Source organism: Sinocyclocheilus anshuiensis, unplaced genomic scaffold (genome assembly GCF_001515605.1).
Source record: "Sinocyclocheilus anshuiensis isolate Anshui unplaced genomic scaffold, SAMN03320099.WGS_v1.1 scaffold1173, whole genome shotgun sequence".
In the NCBI taxonomy this organism is placed as follows: domain Eukaryota; kingdom Metazoa; phylum Chordata; class Actinopteri; order Cypriniformes; family Cyprinidae; genus Sinocyclocheilus; species Sinocyclocheilus anshuiensis.
In genome coordinates, this window is record NW_015555772.1 from 15,813 (window position 1) to 22,995 (window position 7,183).

The window sequence follows — 7,183 nt, forward strand, 5'->3', positions numbered from 1 at the left end:
TGAGTAATGTGAACCTGGCGTAATGTGTGTGCGCTGCGAGTGTGCATGAGCGCACAGTCTTCAGGAGAGTGCGCGAACGCTGAATGGTTAAACACTGGCAATAATTAAAAAGTAATACAATTTATAAACTTTAGTGACGATGTGACACTGCCTCGATTGTGCAAGTGACAATTCCTGTGTCAACTGTGCAGCGTGCAGCTCGCTTATCTGCCTCGATTGTGCAAGTGACAATTGCTGTGTCAACTGTGCAGCTCGCTTATAGACAGATGCGATGTGTGGGGATTTGAAGCCATTTGTGTATTTTGAGAGAGAAAGAGAGAGAGCGCGCGGTGATTCACTCACGCTGTTTGTGAAGTTACGTCTCACACAAGGTTTTCAAATTACTTTATAAGTTATTTAATGAAGAAATATAGCATCATAATTATTTCACCCACGCCGGACAGAGACTGAGACGATGCCGCTGCATGTCGTGCAAAACCTCTCACGGCAGCGTCATCAGCTTGAGATTGTTTTTTTGAGATCGGCCTTTTTAGAGACCGCCGATCAATCATCTCAACGTGATTATCGGCCGATAGTGATCGGTACCCAATCAATTGGAGCACCCCTACTGATTAATAAAGTTGTTAGCACATTATGCAGCAGTATGATATACTATAATTATGTGCAATTTCCCTCTTTGTGAAAACAGCAGTGGCCTACTATATGCATAATCGTAAAATTTTACCATTAAGTTCCCCTGAGAGATATAGCAACATTGCTGACTTCCATTGTACGTAAATGTACTATAGTGCCATCTAGAATTCAAACAACAATTCAGCATCTTCTATGCTTAAACTCTTGAATATTTAGCTGCACTACTGTTTCTTCCAGAACGAGTCAATGATTCAATATACCAACCCCAGAGCATTCAAAGATATAATAAAAGCTGCCACTTTCTCTGTAATGCCTCAGAGGCTCCTGCTCTGCATACATATTGAGATGGCAAAGTGGACTGTGCCACTGCTTCCACTGCTGATTGTGGTAGATGGTATCTATTTCACAGGGTTAGCACAAGCTTGCCGTCGGCTTGGTCAGCCTGCCCTCCCTCTACTTTCTGCAGAAAAAGACATTAACATTGGGGCGATTTTTACAATCCACAGAAATGCTCTGCTAAAGATTCATCCGTTCAATTCCAAACCAGAATCAACAACATGTGTCAGGTCTGTATAATGATATTATGATAAAAAATATAAATTATTTATAAATAATTATATAAAATATATAGTTGAATCTGACTCTGTGATTATTCTTTGCAAAATGTGATTCAAACTATGGTTTATTTTCACAGCTTGAATTTGCGTGAATTTAAATTTGCTCAGACACTGATTTTTGCCATTGAGGAGATAAATAACAGCACACAACTGCTGCCTGATGTTTCTTTGGGCTATAAGATATATGACTCCTGTGGCTCTATAGCTCAGACTATCCAATCAGGCATGGCTTTGATGAATGGCTATGACAAGACTTTGAATGATACGTCCTGCTTTAGACCACCAGCTGTTCTTGCCATTATTGGAGAGTCAACATCCTCACCCACCATTGGCTTAGCATCTGTTATTGGCCCTTTCAGCTTACCTGTTGTAAGATCTCTGATGAACCAATAAAATAATATAAACTTTAAATAAAATAAATAAATAATAATACTAAATACAGACATTTTGTAAATGTTTTAAATGGTACCAGTCCGTTTAGAATTAAAAATTGGAAGAATATACAGAAGTGACATTGTGGAAGACGAAATGTAAAAACACTATGTGAGAAGTTGGTTAAATATGTGGTTAATACACTGTTTTGTTGTTGTTGTTGTTGTTTTTTCCCAGATCAGTCATTTTGCCACATGTGCATGCCTGAGTGACAGAAAGAGGTATCCATCCTTCTTCAGAACAATACCCAGTGATTATTACCAAAGCAGAGCTCTGGCTCAGCTTGTCAAGCACTTTGGCTGGACCTGGGTTGGGACGGTCAGGAGTCGCAGTGACTATGGTAATAATGGCATTGCAGCATTTGAGGAGGCTGCAAAAGAAGAGGGGGTTTGTATTGAATACTCAGAGGCCATTTTTCGAACTGATCCACAAGAGCAGTTTCTGAAGACACTGGAAGTGATAAAAAAGGGCACCGCCAGGGTGGTGCTGGCTTTTATCGCACTAGGAGATTTTGTCCCCCTTGTGAATTTAATTGCGCAACACAATATCACAGGGCTGCAGTGGGTTGGTACGGAATCCTGGATTACTTCTCGAACTCTAGCAGAAACTAAGGAATACAGTTTCCTTTCTGGAGCAGTGGGCTTTGCTATAGCAAATGCCAAACTTGTCGGCCTACAAGAGTTCCTAGTAAATGTGCACCCTGATAAAGAACCACGCAATGAACTGTTAAAAGAATTCTGGGAAACAGCTTTTCAGTGCTCTTTCAGGAAGAGTGGCAGTGGTGGCTGTACTGGTTCAGAGAAATTGGCAGAGCTCAAAAATGAATATACTGATGTATCAGAGCTGCGAATAGCAAATAAAGTGTACACTGCAGTGTATGCCGTTGCACATACACTACATAATACATTAAAAGACTTCAAATTTTCCTCCAACACCAGTAAAAGAGAATGGCCCTCACCAAAAAAGGTATGTAAGAGCATAAGAAATATTATGAAAAAAAGAGAGACTGAAACTAAATACCAATCATGTTCCTAACATTTCATATTAGGTGTTGGAGTATATAAAGGATGTAAGATTCACTGTTAAAACAGGTGAAGAAATCTTCTTTGACACAACTGGTGATCCAGTAGCGAGATATGACTTGGTGAACTGGCAGTCTGCCAAGGATGGAACTCTGCAGTTTAAGCATGTGGGTCTCTATGACAGCTAACTGCCTTCAGAACACCGTCAGCGTCTTCAAGTCAATCAAGAACACATACTATGGGCAGGGAACAGTGAACAGGTACACCGATACTGTATATAACACATTATTGAAAGCATATGAAATATCAGTTTAATTATGAAAAAGACAGCCAATGGGAAAAAATAATTTATATGAATGTGTCTGCAAATATTATGAAAGCAGAGTGGTAAAAAAAATGGGAAAAAATATTCCATTGTGTAAAGCAACTAATTTAATAATTCAAATAATAATTTACGGTTTTAAATTAAAAATTATTTTCTCATAGTTGCCTGTGTCCGTGTGCAGTGAGAGCTGCCCCCCCGGCACTAGGAAGGCTGTGCAAAAAGGACGACCTGTCTGCTGTTATGACTGTATTCCATGTGCAGAAGGAGAAATCAGTAATGGCACAGGTAAAATAGGACATGCTTCATTGCTGTCTCATGCTGTCTCATGATAGTGTGATAAAGTGAAGTGTAATACTTCCCATTAGTCAAATTTCCAATCAATATGTATTTATATATTTTTTTTCAAAATTCCTTTTACAGATTCTAGTGACTGCTTTCCTTGTGATTTGGAGTACTGGTCGAATGAAAGCAAAGACAGATGTGTATTAAAAGTGGTTGAATTCCTTTCCTATACAGAAATCATGGGGATGGTGCTTTGTATTTTCTCCTTCATTGGGGTGTTATTAACGATAATTGTATCTCTTCTCTTTTATCTTCATAAAGAAACACCTATTGTCAGAGCCAACAACTCAGAGCTGAGCTTCCTATTGCTCTTCTCACTCTCATTGTGTTTTCTCTGTTCACTTACTTTCATTGGTCAACCCACTGAGTGGTCCTGTATGTTGCGTCACACAGCATTTGGGATCACTTTTGTCCTCTGTATCTCCTGTGTTCTGGGGAAAACAATAGTGGTATTAATGGCTTTTAGGGCTACACTTCCAGGAAGTAATGTCATGAAATGGTTTGGGTCTCTTCAACAGAGACTTAGTGTTGTTTCCTTAACATTAATACAGTTGATTATATGTGTGCTTTGGTTAACAATATCCCCACCTTTTCCATATATGAATTTGAGCTATTTCAGAGAAAAGATCATCCTAGAATGTAACTTAGGTTCAGCTTTTGGTTTCTGGGCTGTTCTGGGTTATACTGGTCTGCTATCAATCTTGTGTTTTGTTTTAGCTTTTCTTGCTCGGAAACTCCCTGATAATTTCAATGAGGCCAAGTTCATCACATTCAGCATGCTCATATTCTGTGCTGTCTGGCTCACATTTATTCCAGCTTATGTCAGTTCTCCTGGAAAATTTACTGTAGCCGTTCACATATTTGCTATTTTAGCGTCAAGCATTGGTTTACTATTTTGCATATTTGCTCCAAAATGTTACATAATTTTGCTAAAACCAGAGAAAAACACAAAGACACAAATAATGGGTAAATCTCCATCTACAACTCTTTAAATCCACGATTAAGCATATAATTGAACAACAACGATGTATAAAAACAAAAACAATTATTTGTATTCTAAGAATTCAAATTCAGAAAAGTAACAGAAATGTATCCAATATTTTTTTTCACAAAAAAAAAACTAATCTGTCAATCGAGCAAGATTCAAAATTTCAACATTCAAGAAAAAATTAAAAAATGAATAAAAATACAATAATAATAATACATACATACATACATACATACATACATAAACTCTGTTGAATTGGTGTATTCCCATGTAATATCATGCGTAATGATAGCTACACAATAGCAGCACTACTTTCAGGGCTGTCTGACCCATTAGTTCTGCTCTCCACAGGCTGTGGCAGGCTCTGCAGTGTAGGCCGGGTCAGCACTAGACACAGTGGACTCTCAGTGACCATCTCCATCACAGCCATGCTCTGGACCTGCATTATGTACTTCTTAATGAAAAATGACATTGACTTTTTGCATTTAACAAGACATGGAAATTTAATTTGATACCATGTATTACTTGCAGCGTTCTGCATTTTTGCATTTAATCATGCATCCAATTATTTGGTTTATTATTTACATTTATCTACACAATCATATGCCTTTATGTGCATGTTGAATAAATAAATAAATTAATTAATTAATAAAAAAATAAAAACATTTTACAGTTTTCTCACTTCTCTTACTACACCAGACAATCAATCAGTTATTTTCCTGAAATCTGATTCATCAAGCAGTATTATAAGAGTGCTGATATAACAGTTCAACAGCACTGGGACATTTTATGGTTTGTATCATATGAATATGAAATAACATATTTTCATATTCAATTCCTACTTTTTCAATATATAAAGATATGGCAGATATCATAAGAGAAGTATGCTCTTTCATATTCAGACACATGGTAGAGCGGTCTTTTTTTTTTTTTACACTTTTCATTGTTACATCACATCAGTAGGTGGCAGCAAGTGACAGTCCATCCATCCATCGTCCAAACCACCTGTCCTTTAGACAGTTGCAGTGTCCTTATGAATGAGCCAATTAATTATTTCTTCAATTGATTAGTCATTCACCTGGAACAAAACAAATGGTCTGTGCCCATTTATTTGTTTTGGAGGTGGCTCTGAAATAGTGTTAATTTCGTTAACGAAAATATGACGAAAAATGTTCTTTGAGGAGTTTTTATCTAATGACTAAGACATGGATGATGACAAGACGACAATAAGGTCAATAAACGATAACTCTATATTAACATGCAATATCGTTGACGAAAAAAAATATATATAAAAAAAAAAACTATACCAAAATGTATTTTAATTTTTGTTGAAAAAAAGACAATATTATTGTGGACTGCTGTACATGCCTCTACTACACTAGCTTTCATGTGTGCGGTTGCCAGATATCAAGAGTTCAAATAACTAAATCAGAGATTCTCTGTTAAAATGATATTTTCTGCCTGATGTTTTGCTTATTTTTTGCAATCTGGCAACCACGCGCACATGCTTGTTCTTCATTGCGGAAGCACCAATGATGATCTGAAAACACTGACAAACAAGTAAGCTGAAGTTTAGCGATCTCCAGTGGTGTAATGTAACGAAGTAATAATACTTCGTTACAGTACTTAAGTATTTTTGGGAGTATCTGTACTTTACTTGAGTTTTTATATTTCAGCCAACTTTTACTTTTACTCAAATAAATAAAATGTATACTTTTACTCCTAAACATTTCCCCAAAGCATATTCGTTACTTAGTCAGAAGTCAGAAGAACACGGACTGTAGGAAAGCAGGTTTGACGAATCAGTGGGCTGGAGTCTGCAAGTTAGACTCCTAAAAACACCTTTGCTCATGTGCAAACAAGTTGCACGCACAACCGCGAGTGATTTCATTTTCCACTCAAGTCGAGTCTGGGGTGTGAGATACAGCATCGTCTGTGATAATATGGTAAGTGTTGTTGTAATGATGTGCGATCTGACATTATCAAGTAGGTTATATCACCAAAATCACACACAGAGTGCACGCACGTGATTTATTAGTCTATTAAAACTGAAAATTCAAGACACTCTAAACTGTAGACGGCAAAAATGCTTCTGTATGCTTTTTATATTTATATAATTTAATATAGTTAACTTAATCTATATCACACAAAGAGTGCCGTTTTTATGCAGATATCAGCATGAACACATTTAATAATAATTGTATACAAGTTCAATAAAGCAATAAGTGACTTACATTTTAGACATAATATTGCTTGTTTTGCTAAATTTTGCCAACGAAAATAGTTCCAAACAAAGATCACGCTGCACTGTTTTGCATCTCTGAGCAATGGGCGGTGTTTACTTATTGAATGAATCAGCTTTTTGGACGAATCGGTTGAATAAATGATTCAGTGATTCACTCATTAACACAGTCAAATGCTTTGTTTCTGAATGAATCAGTCGTTTGAATGAATCGGTTGAATCTCAATGACTCACTCATTAACAGTCACTTGCTGTCACCTACTGGCAGTTTTACTTTCACATTTCGACCATTTTTTCATGTTTTAAATTATTTAAAATATCAGTATTCAATGTTTTATGTAAAAAACAAAACATTAGGCCTATTTATGCATCTGTAACTGCAGTTTAAATGCATTCATGTCCCCTCTGAGATACATAAACTGTGTAAATACATCTAAATGCTATTTCAGATGCAGATTCCAGAAATGTTTTCTTATGTTGGAATGAAAGACAGATACTGGTATTGGGCCCGATACTGAGCTCTTGTACTCGTTAAAATGCCCCGATACCAAACGCCGATACCACACAGCATGTGATAAGTGC

General features: G+C 36.8%; 1 pseudogene; it reads left to right on the forward strand.

Moving 5' to 3' along the window:
* The first annotated feature begins 978 nt into the window (after positions 1 to 978).
* LOC107674417 (extracellular calcium-sensing receptor-like) overlaps positions 979 to 7,183 on the forward strand; it is an 8,979-nt pseudogene continuing 2,774 nt past the window's right edge.